Here is a 25,945-nt window from a genome sequence, read left to right on the forward strand (position 1 = left end):
GTCACTGTGGTGGTAATATGTGGTCTGCACATGGTGTGGCAGTATTTATTCCTTGTAGATAGTATTATAGGTCACTATGTGGTGATAATGTGGTGTCTGGACATGGTGCTGTGGTATTTGTCCCTTGTATGTGGTATTATTGGTCATTTGAAAAATAGAAAAATAAATAAAAATATACCTAAATTGTATTGCATATTTTAACAAATGTTTAATAAGTTAGAGTAGAGTAGGGCCCGGCCAAAAGAGTCTACCTTGTCATTGTGGCAGATTAAAAAAACAAAATCTGCTGGCTATGTGTGTGATCTGGGGATGGGAACTGTTAATGTGTGATTGGTGAGAAGTGGAGTTTTTCCAAGAGACAGCGGTGGTGCTGTGGACAGTTCGAGGGTTGGAGGTGGGGCTGGGGTGGAGCCTGGGCAGAGTCTTAAGGGGACCCCGAAAATTTTGCCAGTATGGGGCCCCGAAATTTCTAGTGGCAGCCCTGGCTCCTAGCCTCAACAGGGGGAAATGGAAATATCACCATTAATTCCCAGAAGCAGCCAGGAAGTCTATAAACAACCAGGCACAGGTGTGTCAATTAGATCTGGGGAAGGGGGAGGTTGCCACTGGGTCCAAGAGTCAGAAGGACTAAGAAGGTGCCTGCAAAGCCAACCACCAAGACCATCTGCAGCCAAGTGCTGTGCGGCTGTCTGCAGCCTCTGATACATCCGTGACAATGTAGTGGACTGGTGGTCACACTGGAGATCACAGGGCACTAGTGCTTATAGTGAAGGAGGGAAAATGCATCAATACAATTGAGCTTGGTTGAAAAACTGCACAGCTAGGATGTCACTGCTGAGGAACCAACCATTATATGGGCTAAGAAAAAAAAAATACTGGAGTACTACCTTAAAAAGACTGATAAATGAGTTCTGAAGCCACAGCCTTCTTTTCTTGCAGCACAGGGGATTCATAAATATGGCGTTCGGCCAGAAAACCGGCATAAATACATTGCTATATCTTCCGCAATGTGATACAGAAAAATCAGTGTTGGAATACCAGCAAGGAAGCAGTGCAGAGAAAAAGGAGGTCATGAATACAGCAAGCAAACACACTGAACACTTCGATGAATATTTGCATGCTGAAGAGCCATTATGTACCTCGAATTAGTACACAAAGATGTGAGGCATCTTCAGTCTCATCGAAATGCATTTCAAATGCAGAATATCAAATGAAGATGGAGAGAAAAGTGGACAACGTCTACTTCATTCTGCCCTTTCTCTACGATCAGGGGCACTAGATTTGCTTAATGGCCACATACATTTAAGCTCCTTTTTATGTCCCCACACTCTATTAGAGTCGAATCTCCTGAAATTCATTTCAGCCAGATCACCTCGGTCTGAATCGAATGTGCCCAGATAGCCATTAAAATAAATGTATTATGCTCCAAGGTGAATACCTGCCCAAAAGCAAAATCCATAAAGGAAAAACGCATTTATCTGTCCTAGGCTCTCCCACCACTTCCATAGCTATTCTGCTCCACTGTCATCTTCTTCAAGAGGCCATGGTGTTGGGGGCAATATGGACCATTGACAGCTTTGGAAGAACCCCATAGGCTTTGGTAGAATACCAGGAAGCTGAACATTGATGCCCATTTTGAAGAACAGAGAGTAATTTTAAACAGGGCGTAAATTGAAAAATTGCTTATTTTTACAAGCACTTTGCAATTTTAAGAAGAATTTGTTTTTGTACATACACTTTCTTCTTACCACCACCACATCCATACTAGGTTTGTGAAAGGTAGAGTATTTCCATCTGTGGATTATTGAATTGTGCATCATTGCCACTCTGTTCTCATCTGGATTAGATCAATGTCTGAACTCCGCGTTATGAAGATTTATTTTACTGCCGATTAGAAATTGTTCATTCCTTGTTAGTAACTGACAGCACAGACACACTGTATTGGCGTTTATTCTGGCATTGCGGTGCATGAAAGTATTGATCCCTATGGATTTGTCTCATGGCGTAGTAAGGCAGGACACGCTAATACATCGGAGTAGTTGGTTGAGAACAAAAACCAGCAAAGATATGTTACTAATTCATATTCGGAAATATTCATATATGTATATATTGATGTTATCTACATATTTATCTTTCTCCTTGAACTCCATTAAATTTTCATACTTGTCATTAGATTTATAATCCCCTTTATTGTGTTGCGATTCATGTTAAGTTCTCCCATTGTGCATTCCCAAGAAATTGTTATCAGCACATACAACTGATTTTTTGCACATTTTAAAAACAGATCTATCTACGAGATATCACAAAAGTAAATAATTTGTATACCTGATGAGGCTGGTGTACTTATTTTGAAATCCATGTGCTAAATACCAGCTCATGTCATATAATAAAATGAGCATTGCTCGAGTCCAGCTTCAGTAGGTCTCAAAAACACATATTAGAAATGAGGATTTTATAGCCAATCTAATATGGATTTTCAAAGTAAGAACATGAGACTTATGGGGTCAAAGAGGTCCATTTACTATTATGATTTTAGATAAAGCACAATGTAATATTATAAAGGAATCAGGAAATAGGACAGATAAATTGATCAATTCATATTTTCCAGAATTAGATTTTATCCATTTTCACGATCCTTGTAGAAAAAGTACATGAAGTCCTGCATTATTGTTTTCTTCATGTAACAACGCTATTCTAGGTCTGTTCTGTAACAAATAGTCCAGATTGAAGTAGTTACTGGTAGGTTCATTTCAGTTAACTTACCAGTAGTGTTGAGCGATACCTTCTGATATTTGAAAGTATCGGTATCGGATTGGATCGGCCGATATCCAAAAAATATCGGATATCGCCGATACCGATACCCAACAAAAATACAAGTCAATGGGACACAAATATCGGAAGTGATCCTGGATGGTTCCCAGGGTCTGAAGGAGAGGAAACTCTCCTTCAGGCCCTGGGATCCATATTCATGTAAAAAATAAAGAATAAAAATAAAAAATATGGATATACTCACCCTTGGACGAGCCCTGGCTGTCACCGCTGCAAGCGTCTGCCTCTGTTCCTAAGAATGCAGAGAGTGAAGGACCTTCGATGATGTCGCGGTCACGTGAGTGGTCACATGGGCGGTCACGCGACCAATCACAAGACCGCGACGTCATCGCAGGTCCTACACTCACTGCATTCTTAGGAACGGAGGCTGCCGGTTGCACCGCTGCGAGCCAGGGTCCGTCGGAGGGGTGAGTATATCCATATTTTTTATTTTTATTCTTTATTTTTTACATGAATATGGATCCCGATATCGCAAAAATATCGGAACTCGGGATCGGAATTCCGATACAGCGAATATCGGCCGATACCCAATATTTGCAGTATCGGAATGCTCAACACTACTTACCAGTGAACCATGTTTGGGTAAGACCACACATAGGAGTCACAAAAACGGGGACATTAACAGGTGTCTAAGAGACATGTTTACTGTAGGTTGAGTAGTGGACATTACTTCTGACCATATGTTATGGAATTTTTAATGGTCTTCTGCTCAATCTTGAGCGATGGCGACTTGATGGATGAACGATCCATAGAAAGATTGATCTTAGTTCCACCAGGGTTTTCTCCGCCATTATCTTGATAGCATCAAACCATTGGGTTGCTGGTCTTCCTCTTCACCTTGTTCTTTTTATTCTTCCGACCATGATGTCCTTCTCCAGTGATTGCTCTCTTCGTATGATGTATCCGAAGTAGGCATGTCATAGTGTGGTGATCTTTGCTTCAAATTTTATGTCCTGCTTGGTTTGTTCCAAAATTGATATGTTTGTTCTTCTTGCCATCCATGGTATTGATAACATCCTTCTCCAGCATCACATTTTGAAGGCATCTATTCTTCTTCAGTCTTGTTTATCATCTAGGTTTCGCATCCGAATGTTAGCAAAGAAAATAAACTATGTACGAGCCACGTCTTCATTGGAAATGAAATGTTCCTCGATTTGAAGACCTTGGCCAAAGACATCATTATTAATTTGCCCATAGCTGTTCTATCGACTTTTGGTCATGGAATACTGCATATTTGGCTCACACAATGGATTTTCTGATCTGGAAAATTTTAGGAATTTTCATGTCGTAATAAAAATAGGTCAGTGCAGAAAGGGATTGAAAAGCTTCATGTTTCAATTTACCACTGTTTTCTCAATATTTAATTTCTACTCATTCTTTATGGCTCATTGCCAAGGGAAGAGGCCGTTTTTCTATTTACGCTGGCTACGATTTCAGGAGCGAGCAGTAGTTGTTATACAGCGCTTCTCATTTCCCCATAGTCAAGCTACTGAAGGAAATCGAAGCAATCACATAAACAATATACCGTATACGATGAAGTCCACCTCACAAAAAAGGTCTGAAGGCTAGGCAGCAGGACCCGGCTGAAAGGGTTTTTGTTTGGAATAACGCCTTAAGAAATATTACATAACACATTTTTATAATTTCTTCTGAATTTATTTAGGTTATGCAACATATTATAAGCAAATTAACCTAACTTAATATTCCTGCATTTACTCAATCGACCAAAGTGAATATTTAACTGATTGAGCACAGCCAGACTTGATTGCAGCCTTTTCTGTTGAAGCCACAGATTAGCGATCTCCTGTTACTCTCAAGCTGCCGACAGTTGTGGTCTTACAACAGCTGAAAATCCACAGGTTGGGGACAAATGCCATATATTGACCCTTTCCATAAGGGTCTACTGACATGTTGTGGGCATATATAGTGAAATTAAAAAAAATTACATACATGACAACATATGAATGTGGCCAAAGACCATACATAAACTCAAGGGCCGTGATTAAATGTATTTCCAAATGATAGGATTTAAAAAAAAAAGGCTGAAAATTTGAAATAAGTAAGAAAGAAAATCTGTACAAGCTACAAAGCAATGTTTAGGACTTTTGACCCACAGTAGATTTGTTCCCCCTCACAATCTTTTACAAAACTGCATTCATTTGTTAAAAAAATTTTGGGGCAGATATTAAACTTGTGGCTGCTGAGCTCCAGTTAATGAATTTGACTTCGATTTTTATGAAAAAAAAAAACAAAAAAAACAGGACAAATATTGTGAAATCTCGTTTTAGTCTAAAACTGGCCATATACACAAGATTGTTCAAACAGCTATCGTTGACCAACAGCTATCCCTACCAACTCCTCAATACATAAGCACTCAGCTCAACCGATTATTCATACGTTTTTAATGTGGAAAGCAAAGCAGATACCTCTAGGAACGGCTTATCCGCCCTCATACTAAAGGATTGAGTGCTGAAAATCCAATTGAACATTTTTTTTTCTCTCCCTATATCATCTATTTGGGAAGAGTCTGGAGCTCCCCTGTCCACACATCAATCCCACAAAGAAAAGAGATTATATATATTTTCTCGGTAGGATCAGGCAACTTTTATGAGTCAAGAAGATTTAGGACTCAAATAAATGTTAATTAGCTGAAAACCGCCTATTTTTAAGAAAATGGCCTCCAATCAACACTAAAAAACATACTAGCAACAACTACAAGAGGTCAACCTAAAAATGTCAACCAAACCAATAATCAACTGCCATTTTCCCGGATTCGCCAGAAATTAATCGCAAAACATTCAAAAGGTAAAATTCAATTTGCTTCAAATTGATCTGCTCATCTCAAAGGCTTCTCAGTATTAGTTTACAACACTTTTTGTACATCTACAAAAACATAAGGAAATACAGACAACAGATACCATTTGACCAGAAAAGAAAGAGGCTGTCATTAGCTTATCAAAAAAAAAAAAAAAAACAAGACCGTGTAATAAAACCAGAGGACAAGGGGAGGGCACAGTGATCCTCAACCAGGAAGATTATATACCAGGTAGAAATAACATTGCCTGATACACAATATTATGTCGTGTGGCCCAGTAATCCCGCATATGGACTATGAGAAAACTGGAAGAATTCAAAGTTTTATAGAAGGAATCCTGAATGATGAGAGAGGAAAGGAGGGAGAAGGAGAAGAGAGAGGAAAGGAGGGAGAAGGAGAAAGAAGAAAGGTGAGAGAGAAGGAGAAAGAAGAAAGGAGAGATAAGAGGAGAGGAGATAGAAGGAGGGAGAAGGAAGTGATACCTACTGGTATGTCCCACAGTTATCCTTTTCAGCTAACAATAATCCTAAAAAAAAAAAAAATCCCACCCACCAATAAAAACTACCCCGTTAGTTTTCTCCCCCCATTTCATTGACGTTATATTACAAAAATCTCACATATCTAAAATATGTAAAGTAATTCTCTCGGAAATAAAAATATCTTACATGTGAACAAACACACATTCTAGTAAATATCAATGCAACAAAATTGTACAGCAAAATCCCGAATACACTAAAGGTTCATTTTATCACCAAAGTATCAGATTTTATCTTAGAGAATAATTTTCTTAGTTTTCAATTGAAGATCTGACGAGAGATTCATAGTACAGCAATGGGTACCAGATTTAGTCTGAGCTATGCATATCTCTTTATGGGGGAGTTAAAAAAAGAAAAAAAGAAAAGAACACATCATAAACTATCATTTTTTCAGTAGCAAGATATATTTATTTTGCAGCTACACAGATGATTTATTTATCACATGGATGGGAAGTCAGCAGGAACTAACTGAATCTGTTCAAACTATTAATAAAAACAGTTGTGGGTAGAAATGAGATTCTAATTTTTAATATTTGCACTGTGCAATATAGCTGCATCACGACAAATTCTCTGCTCTACCACATAATAAAAAAATGTAAATTGTCTACATATACCACATAAATATCCTATACATTTTCAAAATTTCGTCCCTACACCACTAATGTTTCTATAACTATTGACAAGTATTTAAAAAAATATTTTAAAGCCCACACTAGTCAAAGCAATTGAAACTAGCAGTTACAGCTCACGGCACAAGTGTTGTCAACGCAGCACTTCTACATGACTCCTTCCATGCTTGGAAACCCCAACAGAAGGCAACAACATACTAAAGAGGAGGAAATAAACTTGATGCAAAACAGATTTGTGTCATTTTTAGGAATTTCATGGACTTTGTAAATTCAAACAATTTCCAATTTTCGTTATGCGAGTCCCCTAAAAGGACCATCACCATTTTACACAATGCAGAAGATTTAGCCAGCGCCAGGTACGCTTACATAATAATGCCTTGCAATTATTACATGGCATAGCAAAGTCAATCAGTAGAGACCGTCAAAACCTGTATGAAAGCACAATTAGGTGCTGAAGAGGTTAATGACCCTTTCTATGCTGGTCAAAAACGTGCAGCTCCATTTCAGCTGCTTCTTATCTGGTCTTTAACAATTCATATGAAACCTGGCCAGACTCTCTATGTCCTGCCTGTGAAAGCTCTGCTTCCTTGCTCTTAGGAGACACTGTGCTTTATGCTAAAGCCAAGTAGTTGAAGTTTGTAGTTGTGGTGTACTGTAGTATGTGTGCGTTTATCTCCTGGTCCCCTTTTCCCAATTTAGTTTATTCCTCCCAGTCCCTATCCTCCTCCCCATTGTTGTTTAGTGCTTTTGTATGATAGAGGGTTTCGGTCATCCCCGTTTTGTTTTTCTGTCTGGCTACCTTTCATTTCTGTCTCATGTCTCATGGGGTGGAGAAGGTGACAGATAAGGCTTTGTACAGGAGCATAGTAAGGTCCGAGACTCGAGCCTCTCTACCTTTAAAAATCTTTGCCATTTGTGCCACAAAAGCAAACTCCTTTACAAATTCCTACCGGAAAGTTCAACTCAGATGCTTCCATCCCAAAATTTAATTTTGCTGAAAATGAGGAAGCTGAGATGTACTGAAAAAAAAAAGACTTAGTACAAACACCTAGGAAACCAGAGAATGAGAACAAGTAGGTGTAGGCACTTGCAGTACAGCCAGTAAAAGATAAATTTAAAGCATCAAAAGACGAAGGGCAGTAAGGAAATTTTAGAAGTTGTACTTACTTTATGCCTTGTTGCACCTTTTCTGCTAATAGCACGGTTATCCCTAGTACCAAATTTTGCACCCTGGTTAAAAGGACTCAGTAAATGATGATGGGGTCAATGGTAGATTTTAACGTAACAAGCTCCAGTTGCTATGCTGCATAGTGTTAACTGTCACTACACCACCCTATGTTGCTTATACAGTATTGTGTAAAGGTTTAAGGCAGTTATGGAAGAAATGTTTTACAGTAAGAATGCTTCCAAAATTAGAAGTGTTAATTGTATTTTGTTAATTGATAAAAATAAACTAAGTGTATGAACAAGAGGAAAATCTAAATCACATCAATATTTGTTGATCGCCCTTTGCCTTCATCAGTTTTTCGTGCACTTGCACAGTTTTTGAAGGAACTCAGCAAGGAGGTTGTTTCAAACATCTTGGAGGATGAACCACAGATCTTCTGTGGATGTCGCTTGAGCAAATCCTTCTGTCACACACAGTGTAGGAATACCTAAGTGCAGCACGAAGGGATAAGGGGAAGTAAACCCAGCACTAGGGAAGGGGGAGTGGAGACCCCTAGGCAGATCTAACATCACCCTGTCTGCCCTAACATTCCTATATCGGTTCTGCACCTATCGCCTAGCAGAATATCTAATCCCTGCCTGACCCTAGCAGTAAGCCCTGCATAGGGAAGGGGAAGGACAGGATGACACTAGTTAATCCCCACTACCACTAAAGACAGATGGGATACACAAAGAAAGGGAACACTTAGCTTGAGTAGACTCAAACAGAAACACAGACATCCTCCAAACACCAAAGAGGAAGATAGCCGATTGCTATAGCTCCAAGCCTCAACAAGGGGAAATGGAAATATCACCGGCAACTCCCAGCAGCAAGCTGGGAGTTATAAACACCTGAGTCCAGGTGTGTCAACTAGAGCCGGGGGAAGGCTGCCACTGGGTCCTAGAGTCAGAAGGACCAGAAAGAAGTCTGCAAAGCAAACTGCTGAGACCTTCCGCAGTCAGTTACAGAGCGATGGTCTGCAGCCTCTGACACACCTGTAACCCCTTCTGTCTCTTCATGTAATCCCAAACAGATTGGATGATGGTGAGATCAGGGCTCTGTGGGGGCCAGATAATCACTTCCAGTACTCCTTGTTCTTCTTTACCATGAAGATCATTCTTAATAACATTGGCTGGATGTTTGGGGTTGTTGTCCTGTTGCAGAATAAATATGGGGCCAAGAGACATCTCCTTGATGGTATTACATGATGGATAAGAATCTGGATTTCTTAGCATTGAGGAGACCATTAATCCGGACCACATTCTCAACTTCATTTACTGAAATGTACATACACGGAGCTTCACTGCTTCCTGCAGACTCATTATTGTGCTGCTCTCCAGTCATTAGGTGAACAAACTGCCTTCTGTTACACCTACTATTTCACATATTGACTCATCAGTCCTGAGCATCTGCTGCCTTTTTTTTTTCCAAACCTAAAGTATATGGCTTTTTGTCCACAATTATTCTGGCCAGATTTAGCTGGGTACTACTGGTCGCTGACAGTTCTGAGCTGATGGCACTGCTAGACATCTTTCGATTTTGAAAGGAAGTACTCATGATGTGTCTTTCATCTGCTGCACTAAGTATCTTTGGCTGACCACTGCATTTACGGTCCTCAACTTTGTGCATTTATTAATGCTCCATGAATACATGCAGTTCTTCATTCATCATGTAATACTATCAGGGAGTTGTCTGAATGGCTCCAAATCTCATATCATCCAGTCTATCTGAGAATACATGAAAAGACAGAAGGATTTGCACAAGCGACATCCACAGAAGATCTGTGGTTAGTTCTCCAAGATGTTTGGAACAACCTCCTTGCAGAATTCCTTCAAAAACATTGTTCAGGCGTACTGAGAAGAATTGGTGCTTTGATGCTGTTTAAGTCAAAGGTCAGTCACACCAAATAATTTTTTTTCCTTGGGTTCATTCACTTTGCATTTTAATTGATAAAAAATAAATTAGCATTTCTAATTTTTAAAATATTCTTACATTGCAACATTATTTCCCACACCTGCTTAAAACGTTTGAACGGTAATGTAAAGATTGTTGAATTTCATCACATTGCAATTTTTAGAATCAACCAGTGGGGAAAGAATCATCACCAGTAAACAATGAGCGCGCTTTTAGTTGTGCATCACCGCCGTGCAAAACATTGAGTTAATTGGCCATAAACGACATGCAATGTCCCTGCCCGTAATTTCTGCTGTCGACGGTGGATTGCAACTTACAGAACAACGTAATTTCCAAAGAGCAGAGCGCGGTCTCTGCCATGTGAATTTATAAAGCAAAATGGTCAGGAAGAGAAACAAAACTATATTCTCTTAGGCTCTGTGCACACGATGCGAATTTTGCTGTGGATCCGCAGCTGCGGGTCCGCAGCAGTTTCCCATGAGTTTACAGTACAATGTAAACCTATGGGAAACCGAAAACGCTGTGCCCATGCTGCGGAAAAAAAACGCGCGGAAACGCAGTGGTTTGCATTCCGCAGCATGCCAATTCTTTCTGCAGAATCCACAGCGGTTTTACACCTGCTCCATAATAGAAAACCGCAGGTGTAAAACCGCAGTGGAATCCGCACAAAAACCGCGGTAAATCCGCAGGAAAAACGCAGTGTTTTTGCCCTGCGCATTTATCAAATCCGCTGCGGAAAAATCCGCAGTGGACCATTCTACGTGTGCACATACCCTTAGATATGATGTCTTTTAATGACTAACAACTAAAATAGAGGACGTTACAAAGCAAGCTTAGGAGTTTTCAACATTATCTCTTCTTAGTCTGGAAAGTTTGCTTTCTAACGTCATCTAGTTTATTTTTGTTAACAGTTAAAAGGTAGCATATCTGTGACCTTTAAAATAACAGTGCCATTATAATGCCCTCTAGGTAAAAATATCTATCCATGCTGTGTGCGGTGCCCCAGGGTCCTGGTCGTAGCAGTGGTATTGCTTTCCTCTCAGGAAGAGTGATGCTACGTTTGGAGGCAAAGAAGGATAACTGCATCCAGGTATCACAAACATGCAACACATTTCACACTACAGACCACCAGGGGCAGCTCCTGCTCCTATTTATTAGGTCACGCCCCATATATATAGAACTGGTAGTCTGTAGGGAAAGTTAGTTAGTTCCAGACAGAAGTGATTTCCTGACAGAGCTCCAGATAGGAGTTCTGGAGTGAGTTCCAGACAGTAGTCTGAGGAGTCAAATCAACTCATGTCCTATAGTATTAGGGCACTTCATCTAAATGCAAAAAACCAAGTCCCGCATCCTTAAATGCAAGGGACTAAGAAGAGATCCCACATAATATTTAAAAAAAAAACAAAAAAACAATATATTTTATTAAGCCACAATTTGACAATAAAAAACAACAATAGTAAAAAAGCAAAATGCCGTCTGGGGACGCCAGATATACTTAAATAGGAAAAACCTCCCCACCTGTACTAGTAATCAATTACACTAAATCAATTGTAAATCATTATAATAATTTACTGCCAATCATAATACTTCCAGATAGCCACCAATATTAAATGTGCCACAACATATCTCAGCTCCATTTTTTAAGGGCAATATGTAAGGATTAGCAATTATATCCTATGTTCAAATTAACATCCAGGCAAATAAAGGATCCATGCCCACAATCACCCTTTAATCTCACTAGATATATATTCTCCTTCTCTCTCCCTTAACATATAGTGATGGTTAAAGCAATGTGGCATGAAAAGTATATGATGAAACTGAAATGTAATAGGATAGATTATTACTTACAAAGCTGATAGTCCTGACGTCCCCTCACCCCGACGCTCGTTTCACCGCCAGCTTCTTCCTGGGGCGAGGGAAGAAGCTGTCGGCAAAACGCGCATCGGGGTGAGGGGACCCAGGACTATCCGCTTTGTAAGTAATAATCTATCCTATTACATTTCATTTTCATCATATACTTTTCATGCCATCTAGCTGCCATAACATCACCCCAGCGGACCCCTTAAAGCAGCGTCGGTCACGAACATAAACTCTATCCCTTTAAAGACCTTTCCCTTTTATACGGACGTCCCAGGGCCACGGACCGGGACAGCCACCGTGACATCCCCCTGTGGACCGAAGGACCCGGTACCGAGTACCCCACTGCCCTTGGGGGGCGATCCACTGTGCCCTAAATAATTATTTCCACCTCACTGTGCTCCTTGCACAAAAACAATCCCCCTTTTATGATACATGAACTGCACACTATTCTCTCAGATAAAATATTACCTCAACACCATCCCCACTGGTGAAGTAAAACCACAAAAGCGTCCACCTGTATGAATTAAATAAGTGACACCATACACTTACAGTATCTCCCCATCTTCAGTGGCCCTCCACAATGCCCAGTCACCATACTGTGTCTCAACACTATACCTCCCTCTGTATACGGTGTCTTCACACTATACCTCCCTCTGTATACTGGCTCCCATACTGCGACTTCACACGGTCCCTCCTGTTTACTGCCCCTCATACTGTGCCCTCACACTGTCCCTCCTGTTTACTGCCCCTCATACTGCGCCCTCACACTGTCCCTCATTCTGTTTACTGCACCTCATACTGTGTCCTCACTCTGTCCCTCCTTCTATATACTGTACCTCAGAGGCATAGCTAGGGTTTCCGCTTAGGGGGGACGAAAAATCTGAGTGGGCCCCTAACCAGGTAATCCTGACTACAGCTACGTGGTGCACTCCAATTGTGAGCATAGGAGAACATCAGCAGATGACTGCACTGTGACTGAAAATACATCTATATACAAAAACGAACACTAATATTATTATATGAGGACCATGTATTGGAAGATACCAGTCCTGCAGACCATATAAGAGATCACAGCACAGTTATAGATGGTGACTTACAGCTGACGTTCCTTCTTATGGAGTCATTCCCTTTTCCCGTCTTTTCCATCTGGCCCAGACCAACATGTCGACTTCTCCAGCCAGGAGTCGTCTGCAGAGATTACAACAACACATTTGACTTTTAACATTTCCTGCACCGTCTATATCTATGCCCAACCTGTGCAAACTACCCATTCTGCTGATATCCCAATACTGAGCCGCTGGTGCCATATGTGTCCTACAGCACCTGATACCCGAATACTGAGCCAATGCTGCCATATTTTTCAAGCAGAAAATTGATAACATCAGAGACAGTTTTGGTCAACAACCCCCAGAGCCCTTCCTCCTAACTGCCCAGCCCTCCTCCTCCAAAACAAACTTCTCCACCATTACAGAAGATCGACTCTCCACTCTACTCTCAAGATCACATCTCACCACCTGTGCACTTGACCCGATCCCATCCCACTTCATCCCAAACCTCACCACAGTCTTCATTCCAACTCTAACCTATTTCTTCAACCCATCACTAACTACTGGTGTTTTCCCCTCAATCTTTAAACATGCCTCAATCACACCTATCCTCAAAAAGCCCTCTCGACTCATCCTCTGCATCTAGCTATCGCCCCATATCATTTCTGCCCTATGCCTCAAAACTACTGGAATAACACGTCCATCTTGAACTGTCCACCCACCTCTCTTCCTCTTGGACCACTTTCAATCTGGCTTCCGGCCACATCACTCCACTGAAACTGCCCTAACTAAAGTCACCAATGACCTATTAACTGCCAAAGCCAAGCAGCACTACTCTGTCCTCCTCCTCCTAGACCTGTCCTCTGTCTTTGACACAGTGGACCATTCCCTACTTTTACAGACCCTCTCATCTCTTGACATCACTGACTTGGCCCTATCTTGGATTTCGTCGTACCTAACAGACCGGACTTTCAGTGTCTCCCACTTGCACACCACCTCCTCACCTCGCCCCCTATCTGTCGGAGTCCCGCAAGGTTCAGTCCTAGAGCCTCTGCTCTTCTCCATCTATACCTTTGGCCTTGGACAGCTCATAGAGTCCCATGGTTTTCAGTATCATCTCTATGCCAATGACACACAGATCTACATCTCTGCACCAGATATCACCACCCTACTCAGGGCCGGCTCCAGGTTTTTGAGGGCCCCGGGCGAAAGTCTCAGTGCCCCCCCCCCCCGTCCTTTAACACATACCACGATTCATGATGCCCAGATACAGCAGAGAAGTATAGGTATAGTACAATGCCAGATTTCACTTCTTACATGAGTGGTAGCTATTGTAAATTCCACAGTATATATACAGGAGGAGTGGTACTGTGCAGTGTATATATACAGGGGAGAGGTACTGTGCAGTGTATATATACAGGGGAGAGGTACTGTGCAGTGTATATATACAGGGGAGAGGTACTGTGCGGTGTATATATACAGGGGAGAGGTACTGTGCGGTGTATAAATACAGGGGAGAGGTACTGTGCAGTGTACATATACAGGGGAGAGGTGCTGTGCGGTGTATATATACAGGAGGAGAGGTACTGTGCGGTGTATAAATACAGGGGAGAGGTACTGTGCAGTGTACATATACAGGGGAGAGGTGCTGTGCGGTGTATATATACAGGGGAGAGGTACTGTGCGGTGTATATATACAGGGGAGAGGTACTGTGCAGTGTATATATACAGGGGAGAGGTACTATGCAGTGTATATATACAGGGGAGAGGTACTGTGCGGTGTATATATACAGGGGAGAGGTACTGTGCAGTGTATATATACAGGGGAGAGGTACTGTGCGGTGTATATATACAGGGGAGAGGTACTGTGCAGTGTATATATACAGGGGAGAGGTACTGTGCAGTGTATATACTTCAACAGCCACCCAGCCGAGGCCCCCAGCACCTGTCCTGTATATATATTATATACACTGTATCTATACAGGCTGTGCTGGGGGCCTGGGCTGGGCGCCTCCTGTAGTATATATATATGTCAGCTGCAGCCGCCCAGCCCATGGCCGCCCCAGGTCACCCAGACTGTCAGAATATACAGTAACAGCGATATAGCATGGCACTCACTCAGGCGCCGGTAGGAGCTCCTCCGGAATCTGCCTGTGCCTGATAAGTTCAGCACTGCACGCAGCCAGCGGCGGGAGAGCAGAGCAGGAGAACGTGCTCTCTCCGCCCACAATGTCCTGCTGGCTGTGTCCTTAACCCCGATGTGCCTGGCCCTGCACTGACTGAGAAGTGTGTGCCAGCGCAAATTGGAATCTATGACTGCGTGAGTGGGCCCCCCTGTCTCACCAGGGCCCCGGCACTTGCCCGGGTGCTGACGCCGGCCCTGACCCTACTAACCAGAATCCCACAATGTCTGTCTGCTATTTCATCCTTCTTCTCCGCTAGATTTCTAAAACTTAATATGGACAAAATAGAATTCATCATCTTTCCCCCATCTCACTTGACTCCCCCAACAGACCTATCCATTAAAGTAAATGGCTACCCACTCTTCCCAGTCCCACAAGCTCGCTGCCTCGGGGTAATCCTTGACACTGATCTCTCCTTCAAACCACATATCCAAGCCCTTTCCCTCTTCCTGCTGACTTCAACTCAAAAATATTTCCCGGATTCGTACATTCCTCAACCAAGAATCTACAATAACCCTAGTCCATGCCCTCATCATCTCCCACCTCGACTACTGTAACCTCCTGCTCTGTGGCCTCCCCTCTAACACTCTCGCACCCCTCCAATCTATTCTAAACTCTGCTGCCCAACTAATCCACCTGTACCCCGCTATTCCCCATACTCTCCCCTCTGTCAAGCCCTGCACCGGCTCCCCATTACCCAACGACTCCAGTTCAAAAACCCTAACCATGACATACAAAGCCATCCACAACCTGTCTCCTCCATACATCTGTGACCTTGTCTCCCGGTACTTACCTGCACGCAACCTCCAATCCTCACAAGATCTCCTTCTCTACTCCACTCTATCTCCTCTTCCCACAATCGCATAGAGGATTTCTCCCGCTCATCCCCCATACTCTGGATCTCTCTACCCCAACACATCAGACTCTCGCCTACCATGGAAACTTTCAAAAAAGAACCTGAAGACCTACCTCTTCTGACAAGCCTACAACCTGCAGTAACCACCGATAGACCAAACCGCTGTGCAACCAGCTCTACCCTCCCCTACTGTATTCTCACCCATCCCTTTTAGATTGTGAGCACTCGCGGGCAGGGTCCTCTCTCCTAATGTACCAGTCGTGACTTGTCCTTTATTATGTATACACCTCCTCATATGTAAAGCGCTACGGAATAAATGGCGCTATAATAATAAATAATAATAACAAGTGTCCTACAGCACCTGATACCCCAATACTCAGCCGCTGCTGCCATATGTGTCCTACTGCACCTGATACCCCAATACTGAACCGCTGCTGCCATATGTGTCCTATAGCACCTGATACCCCAATACTGAGCCGCTGCTGCCATGTGTCCTACAGCAGTGGTCCTCAACCTTTTTTGCACCAGTGACCGGCTTCAATCAAGACCATTCTTCCATGGCCGGCAGGGTCGGGTTGGAGGTGTGACAGGGGCGAGGCTTTGGTCATATAGTGGCAGGGTTATGGACGGAGTTGTAGTTTAGTGCATAATTATCATTTAATTATGACATTTATATACACTGCTCAAAAAAATAAAGGGAACACTTAAACAACAGAATATAACTACAAGTAAATCAAACTTCTGTGAAATCAAACTGTCCACTTAGGAAGCAACACTGATTGACAATCAATTTCACATGCTGCTGTGCAAATGGAATAGACAACAGTTGGAAATTATTGGCAATTATCAAGACACCCTCAATAATGGAGTGGTTCTGCAGGTGGGGACTACATCTCAGTACCAATGCTTTCTGGCTGATGTTTTGGTCACTTTTGAATGTTGGTTGTGCTTTTACACTCGTGGTAGCATGAGACGGACTCTACAACCCACACAAGGCTCAGGTAGTGCAGCTCATACAGGATGGCACATCAATGCGAGCTGTGGCAAGAAGGTTTGCTGTGTCTGTCAGCGTAGTGTCCAGAGGCGCTACCAGGAGATAGGCTAGTACACCAGGAGACATGGAGGGGGCCGTAGGAGGGCAGCAAACCAGTAGCAGGACTGCTACTTCCGCCTTTGTGCAAGGAGGAACAGGAGGAGCACTGCCAGAGCCCTGCAAAATGACCTCCAGCAGGCCACAAATGTGCATGTGTCTGCCCAAACGGTTAGAAACCGACTCCATGAGGATGGTGTTAGTGCCCGACATCCACAGATGGGGGTTGTGCTCACAGCCCAGCACCGTGCAGTACGCTTGACATTTGCCACAGAACACCAGGATTGGCAAATTCGCCACTGGCGCCCTGTGCTCTTCACAGATGAAAGCAGGTTCACACTGAGCACGTGATAGACGTGACAGAGTCTGGAGATGCTGAGGAGAGCGATTTGCTGCCTGCAACATCCTTCAGCATGACCGGTTTGGCAGTGGGTCAGTAATGGTGTGGGGTGGCATTTCTTTGGAGGACCGCACAGCCCTCCATGTGCTCACCAGAGGTAGCCTGACTGCCATTAGGTACCGAGATGAGATCCTCAGATCCTTGTGAGACCATATGCTGGTGCAGTTGGGCCTGGGTTCCTCCTAATGCAGGACAATGCCAGACCTCATGTGGCTGGAGTGTGTCAGCAGTTCCTGCTAGATGAAGGCATTGAGGCTATGGACTGGCCTGCCCGTTCCCCAGACCTGAATCCGATTGAGCACATCTGGGACATTATGCCTCACTCCATCCACATTGCACCACAGACTGTCCAGGAGTTGGCGGATGCTTTAGTCCAGGTCTGGGAGGAGATCCCTCAGGAGACCATCCGCCGACTCATGAGGAGCATGCCCAGGCGTACAGTTGGGAGGTCATACAGGCACGTGGAGGCCACCCACACAATGCTTAGCATCTTTTCCTTGTCATGAGGCATTTCCACTGAAGTTGGATCAGCCTGTAATTTGATTTTCCACTTTGATTTTGAGTACCGCCCCACATAATACTGCCACCATTGTGCCCCTTACATAGTAATAATGACTCCTTTGCGCTCTCTAGATCGTAAAATTCCCCCCTAGTAAATATTAATGCCCTGTGCTAGTGCCCTCCACATTTTGTCCGTAAAAAGTAATAATACTCCATATGCACCTTTGATGGTCACAATACTCTGAGTGCCCCTATAACAATAAAGCTTAAGTGCCCACTTAGCATTTAATAATGTCCCTTGAGTCCCCCCATGTACAGTAATAATGGCCCCAGTATCGCTGATGTCAGCAGGCAGTCATGTGACGACTCTTTCGGCTTCTCTCAATTCTCTTCTATTGAGAGAAACCAAACCTTTCTAGTGAACACATGCAAATAGCAAACATGGGGTCCATGACCGCCTGATAACACCAGTGATATTGGGGGCTCATGCAGCAGGCGCTCCCTGCCATGATTTGGTCGCTATGAACCATGTGTACATGGTGATGACTGTGTAGGGAGGAAGGGGGAAAGCAACTTATTGGCGCACACACCGGAGGTCACTGGAGGGCAGAAGATCCCTGAATGCAGCGCCCACAAAAAGATGAGGGATGTATTTCTGAGGGAGCGCAGGACTCCGGTGCCATAACTGAGATACATGGGAGGGGGATAGCACTGTAATGAGGACAGGAAGCAGGGATTTCTTACAGCACCACACACCCTGGAGCCTGAAAGAAATCATTAACATAAAGACAGAATATAACATTTCTCAGCATCAAGACCATTAATATGAGGCAGACAGGCAGGACCAGTGTGTCATTTCTGTCACCTGTATTCCCATATTAATAGGTCATATACATCCCGGGGGGGGGGGGGGGGGAATGTATATGACCTATTCAACGCCAGTGCCCTGTCCCCCCCTCACAATACCCCACATCCTTTCACATTCAGCCCCCAGTGATCATGACATGCCACTTACCAAGTCTGCAGTCAGTGAGACAGGACCAGGAAGTGTCTGAGAGAAATGCACGGTGGGCACTAGGACCCAGCATGCCTGAGCCAATCCGAGCATGCACCAAACTATAACCCTGAAGAATCTCCACAGGTCACAGTAAAGCGACACCGTACACTGCAGGAGGAGACTCCACTGTGGTGCCAGCTGCAGAATCTCCCTCAGGCAGGGGAGCCGGCACTGTACACTGCAGGAGGAGACTCCACTGTGCTGCCAGCTGCAGAATCTCCATCAGGCAGGAGAGCTGGCATTATACACTGCAGGAGGAGACTCCACTGTGCTGCCAGCTGCAGAATCTCCATCAGGCAGGAGAGCTGGCATTATACACTGCAGGAGGAGACTCCACTGTGCTGCCAGCTGCAGAATCTCCATCAGGCAGGAGAGCTGGCATTATACACTGCAGGAGGAGACTCCACTGTGCTGCCAGCTGCAGAATCTCCCTCAGGCAGGAGAGCTGGCATTATACACTGCAGGAGACTCCACTGTGCTGCCAGCTGCAGGATCTCCATCAGGCAGGAGAGCCGGCATTATACTGCTCTCCTCTGTGCGGTGTTCTGCCTCATCAAAAAGCGGCAGTGACTCTCAGTGGGCCCCTGCATGTGACAGGGCTTGGGACGATGGCCGCCTCAGTAGCTACCCTACAGTGTCCCTCCTTCGGTACACTGTACCCTCGCACGGTCCCTCCTGCTATATACTGCCTCATACTTTCCCTCCTTCTGTACACTGCTCCCCACATACTGTTTCCTCACACTCGCTTCTACTCCAGAAGTCCTGTTCATCTTCAGCTCCACTATGGCGTGCTTATCTTCCCACACGGTGCTGCAGCGATGTGAGCAGTTTGATATTTTCTGCTGAAGAAAGAAAAACTGACACATAGGACTCATTCTGATGTCCATTTTTCTTGTACGAGCGCTGTCTGTATTTTTTACCGATAGCACTCGTACTTATGATAGTCTATGGGGCTGTTCACATATCAGATTTTTTTTTCCTTCAGCCCAAGTGGTTTACACAAAATCACAGACAATTGTCCAATATTGATCGGTGTCTCGGATCAAATTCTTCAATGCAAAAATTGATTAAAAACTCTGAGGGTAAAAACTGACACTGATGACACTTTGATCAAAAGCACTGATGAAACCTGGACCGATTTTCGCATTATGAGAAAAATCACCGACGTCTGAATGAGCCCTTAGTGAGAGCATAATTAATTAATTAATTAATTAATTAATTAACAAAGTCCTATCCTCCTTCATGCTACATTGAAACAGCTCTGCAGTGTTTGAAAGAGAAAGAAGGAAATGAGGTATGCTGCAAAAAGAAGAAGTTTAACCTTTTTTTTTTTACCCTTTTGTTGTTCCCAAGCCTAACCCTCCTTAGGATTGGCACAAGGGTATCTTAAGGCTCCAAAGAAACTCCGAAATACACTTTCTACCCCAAGCGAATAAACTTTGTAGACCGCAAAGCAGAACAATGTGCAAAACTGACAGGTTTCATGTGGAAACATATTGCTCAGTGAAGTGTAACTTTTAGGAGGTCACATGGATTCCGCTTCTGTGGTCGAACGTGGAAGAATTTTAGAAGCAAAAGAACCTGCAACAATGTAAAAAACTAGAAAATGGATAAATCAAAAATGGATCTTTTAAAAACACGAAAAAAAAAAAAAAATACAACAAAACTAGAAAAGCCACAGGAGGTTCCTTACCAGATACGTCAGACAGATGCGAGGGCGTTGGATGCTCAGTGCTATTCTTACAATGCATGGATGACTTCTAGGCTCTCGATATGCTCGTCCACCCCTGCAGGAAATCAAGAGGAAATCACATTAGCACAAGGCAATCACAGGACCGGCTGAAAGGAGGAAGATTAGGGCTTGTGCACACTTTGCAGATATGGAGCATCTTCCTTGCAATCCTGGTGCCAGCAAAGTGAATGAGATGCGATTTTTGCTGTGTTTTAGCCAAAACAATGAAAGAAGTGACATGCTGCAGTTTGCAAAAATGCAGAAGTTTTCCAAATCAATCAGGAAAAAAAAATGTGTGTGAATGAGATTTCTGAAATGTCACAGTACTGTAAAACGCAGCTTAAAATTTGCCTTAAAAAAAAGCTGCAAAAACGCAACGTGTGAACATAGGCTAAATGAGTAAGATGTCTGGTGCGCTTTGTGCATATTTATTGCTTGATTTAATTTTTTTATGTATTTTGCTTCATTTTTACATTTTTGACAAATTTTCTAAGAGTCATGCACCATTTTTAATGCATTTTGTGCTAAGTCCGTCAATGTTATTGTGAGCTCTTTCTATAGAGCAGATCCCTGACATTTTCTCCATATAAAAAATCCTCTTCGGTTAAGTTCCCACCATGAGTTTTTGACACGGAGTATTTTTACTGTACAAAAAAACGCAGCATCTTACAGTTCCAGCAAAGTGGATGGGATTTATAGAAATCTCCCGCTCGCTTTGCTGTTTTTTGTTTTTTTTTCACGCTGCATAAACCGACCCGTGTGAGGGTTTGAAATCTGCAACATGCCAATTTCTCTCGCGGTTACGCTGAGTTTTATGTGCTGATTTTCCCCATAAACTTGCAACAGATGTGGGAAAATTGGTTAGTTATTAGCGCGTTTCCACTACGGAAATGCAATACAAATGCGTGTGATCGCACTTGACTGTATCAATAAAGTTTCGTCAAAGCCAAATACAAGGAAATATTAATAATATGAAAAAAAGTGCTAAAAAAACAGAACGAAAAAAGAATGCTGGTAATCTAATTTGCCAAATAGGATCAGAAAATCTGCAACATCAACATCTCACCACATACTCACAAAAGAGTAGCCTTATGTTAAAAACTCCCTCCTTTTAGCAAAAGGGGTGTAAAAGAGGTGTGGCTTACTGGAAAGGGGCATATTTTAACATGCAATATTGGGCTTATGAAAAAGAAACAAAATTCTGCACATTTTTGGGTCAAAGTAACTAATAAATGCTGTAAAGTTAGTGGAGAGAGTTATTTTGCTTCCGCTTTTTGGGGCATTTGAGGCTTATTTATTATGGCATTTGTGACTTTTTTGGTCTATTTTTTTGTGTTTTTCACCTATTTTTCATTTGTGCCTTCTTATTTTTCAAATGTGCACTTTTTTTAACTCCTAAAAACTCCATTTCCTATGTGTTCGCCCGTTTTGTTTTTCGTTCGGAATTGTGGGCAAGGTTTGGGGTTTGAAGATATTTTTGGCTAATTGATCGATTGCAACTTTTTAAAATGTATCAAATTGTTTTGCGCAAATGTTCGCCAGTGATTAAATGGACGCTGGGAAATTTTTGTTACACTTAGTAATACATGGGATTTTTTTAGTTGAAAAATCACACAAAAAATTAAAGACAAAAATGTGGGACTCGATTCATGATTCGCTGTTTTTTAAGTCACTTCCTTTTTTATGTCTTGTTTTGGTCATTGATTTTTTAATTTTTCTTTTGTCATCAAATTTTTAAAAATGGTGTACGTGGTTCAAGACTGCAGCATTTAACACGTGCACGCGCCCATGACGTGATCGGGGGTTACCGATGAATTGTCATGACAGCCAGGGGTCAGATGATGACCCCTGTACCTGTCATTACGGAGCTTCTTTGAAACTCTGTCTGCGGCGGGACGTCAAATGAGACTGTGATATCTATTCTGTGGCATCAATGTATTTACCAAAAGCGATCAGATAATCGAATCTCCAAGTCCCCTAAGGGGACTAATAAGAACAGTGAAAAGTAAAAAAAAAATCTGAAAAAAAAAGTTCAAATCACTCCTTTTTTTAAAAATAAAGATACATTTAAAAAAAATACAGATATTTGATGTCGCTGCTTTCAGAAAAGTCCGATCTATCCAAATATAAAAATAATTAACCCAATAGGTAAACACAGTAAATGAAAAAAAAATCAAGAAATCCAAAATTATGTTTTTTTTGGTCACCACAATTTCATAAAAAAGGCTGTAACAAGCGATCAAAACGCCAAATCTATCCCCAAATGGTATTAATAAAACTGTTGTCTCGCACCGCAAACAAAATAAGTCATCACACAGCTCCTTTGACCTAAAAATGAACATTTTACAAGTCTTGGAAAATGGCAACACGACCCGAAAAAAAAAATATTTTGCAAACTTCTGATTTTTTTTTTCACCACCAAAATAATTTTAAAAAGTGGCATCTTTGGTATAGCCGTAATGGAATTGATGAGGAAAATCATTTTGCGAGGTCATTTTTACCACAAAATGTACACCGTAAAAACAATTCCCAAAAAACAGTGTCAGAATTGCTGTTTTTTTCCCACAATCTTTTTTTTCCTGTTTTCCAGTACACTATGTGGTAAAATGAATGGTGTCATTCAAAAGTACAACTCATCCAGCAAAAAAAAAACCCAAGCCCTCGTATGTCTATGTGGATGGAAAAATAAAAGAGTTATGGCTCTGGGAAGATGAGAAGGGAAAAAAACCCGGAAATTGGCCCAGACGTGAAGGGGTTAAAAGCAGACAAAAAAAGAAAACGAGAGGTAAATGCAATAATATCAGACTCAATTTTTTTCTTTTTTACACAAAGTTATGAATTGTGCACCATTTTGAAGAATTTGGCACAAAAATGTAAATACCACATTGCGAAAAAAGAACAGTGACCTAAAAAAAATGCATCGGACCCTAATTTTAGCGCTTTAAAAAAAAAAAAAAAAATGACAGTATTGATAAATATGCCCCAATGTGGATTTCAAGAAAAGAAAATTAGAAAAAAAAAAGAGAATTATTAAGATGACCCAAAAAAAATAATATGTATCAAGTCAATTAAAGGTAGCGAGGAATTATAAAATGCAAAGTGCCTGATTTACAGAAGGAAACTTTCCAACATATCTCCGTCATTGAAGAGATTATACCATGAAAGTGATTCATTTGCTGGAATATTAACATTTTGATCATACAAAGCCACGTTGCTTATAAACTGTCGGAAGGAGAAAGTGTCGGCGTTGCCAGTAGGAACCGATCAGGGCGCTATTTCATTTGCTTCCATAAATGTTCAGGAGATCTGACAGCCGTGGGCAATATCCAAACTTCCAATATCCAAACTTCCAAACTTGTAAATATCCAAACTTCCAAACTTGTCAATATCCAAACTTCCAATATCCAAACTTCCAAACTTGTCAATATCCAAACTTGTCAATATCCAAACTTCCAATATCCAAACTTCCAATATCCAAACTTCCAGTATCCAAACTTCCAATATCCAAACTTCCAAACTTGTCAATATCCAAACTTGTCAATATCCAAACTTGTCAATATCCAAACTTCCAATATCCAAACTTCCAATATCCAAACTTCCAGTATCCAAACTTCCAATATCCAAACTTCCAAACTTGTCAATATCCAAACTTGTCAATATCCAAACTTGTCAATATCCAAACTTCCAATATCCAAACTTCCAATATCCAAACTTCCAGTATCCAAACTTCCAATATCCAAACTTCCAAACTTGTCAATATCCAAACTTGTCAATATCCAAACTTCCAATATCCAAACTTCCAGTATCCAAACTTCCAATATCCAAACTTCCAAACTTGTCAATATCCAAACTTCCAATATCCAAACTTCCAATATCCAAACTTCCAAACTTGTCAATATCCAAACTTCCAATATCCAAACTTCCAAACTTGTCAATATCCAAACTTCCAATATCCAAACTTCCAATATCCAAACTTCCAAACTTCCAATATCCAAACTTCCAATATCCAAACTTCCAACCTTGTCAATATCCAAGCTTCCAATATCCAAACTTCCAAACTTGTCAATATCCAAACTTGTCAATATCCAAACTTGTCAATATCCAAACTTGTCAATATCCAAACTTCCAATATCCAAACTTCCAATATCCAAACTTCCAGTATCTAAACTTCCAATATCCAAACTTCCAATATCCAAACTTCCAAACTTGTCAATATCCAAACTTGTCAATATCCAAACTTCCAATATCCAAACTTCCAATATCCAAACTTCCAAACTTGTCAATATCCAAACTTGTCAATATCCAAACTTGTCAATATCCAAACTTCCAATATCCAAACTTCCAGTATCCAAACTTTGCTTCTAAACATGTCACCCGGAAAGTGCTAAAGTCCATTACACAAATTCATTCCACCTACATCAAGCCCTTTGTGTCTAAGGAAGGTTTCACTTTTCTTCACTTGTGTAGAATAAGAGAGTAGCAGCCAGTTAAGGTTAAAAAAAAGTCATACAGACGGCGGTAAACTTTTCTTAAATTGATATAATGGTTAAGGGGTGATACTTTACTCCTAAATCTTACTCTTTTTAATCTCGTAATCTAATCTTATTTTCTAATAGACTTTAATTAAAAATTCCTTATCATTCTTTCACTACACTAACAAACTGCTTTATTTTATTTTTCTACTTCTTTCTCCTTATTCCAGTGATGTGTCACTTATTGGTCTACATGCAACCTGTAGAAAAGAGGGCGCTGTTTTTTGGAAGAAAGCAAACATGTTTTTTCTGACCCTGCAATCCGAGTTCCCACTTTTTAAAATATGAATTAGAAAAAAACCCACTACCACTGCAGTTTCTACACATCAGTTTGATAACTTTTGACAGCCATTCCTCATATTTTCCACACCCAAATATTTTTCCAGCTCCCTTATCTTACTTTTATGAACTTTTACCAAAAAAACGACCTGACTGTTCAAGATGTAGCCACAAAAGTGCTTTGTAAAGTGGTGAAATAATACCTTCTTCTCAAGAAGCAATTTAATACAAGAGCATATTCTTTTAGCTGAAGTTGCCATAGATTGGCATTGGAAGACACACTAATGGCTCTTTCTTTGTCGAATCACCCCGAAATTACAGCAATCCCTATGAGTGAGTAATCTGCTCCACTTTAAGCTTTGGATAGGGTTCCTTGCTATTGGACTTTATGGATATAGCTGTTGCTGGGCTTCAATCTAATAAAAATCTAAGACTATTTGAGGGTCTTCTTGCTTTATCGCTTATATAGAAACTACAGT

General features: G+C 41.8%; 1 protein-coding gene across 21 annotated transcripts in view; it reads right to left on the reverse strand.

The window, feature by feature from the left end:
- Window positions 1–25,945, reverse strand: part of NRXN2 (neurexin 2) — an 845,479-nt gene that overhangs the window by 600,586 nt on the left and 218,948 nt on the right. For all 21 annotated transcript variants that reach the window (XM_077287299.1, XM_077287320.1, XM_077287316.1 and 18 more), the window contains exon 2: window positions 20,617–20,710. The gene's annotated coding sequence lies outside the window, so the exon portion shown is untranslated. The remainder of the gene's footprint in view (window positions 1–20,616; window positions 20,711–25,945) is intronic.

This window comes from Ranitomeya variabilis, chromosome 2, assembly GCF_051348905.1.
Source record: "Ranitomeya variabilis isolate aRanVar5 chromosome 2, aRanVar5.hap1, whole genome shotgun sequence".
In the NCBI taxonomy this organism is placed as follows: Eukaryota; Metazoa; Chordata; class Amphibia; order Anura; family Dendrobatidae; genus Ranitomeya; species Ranitomeya variabilis.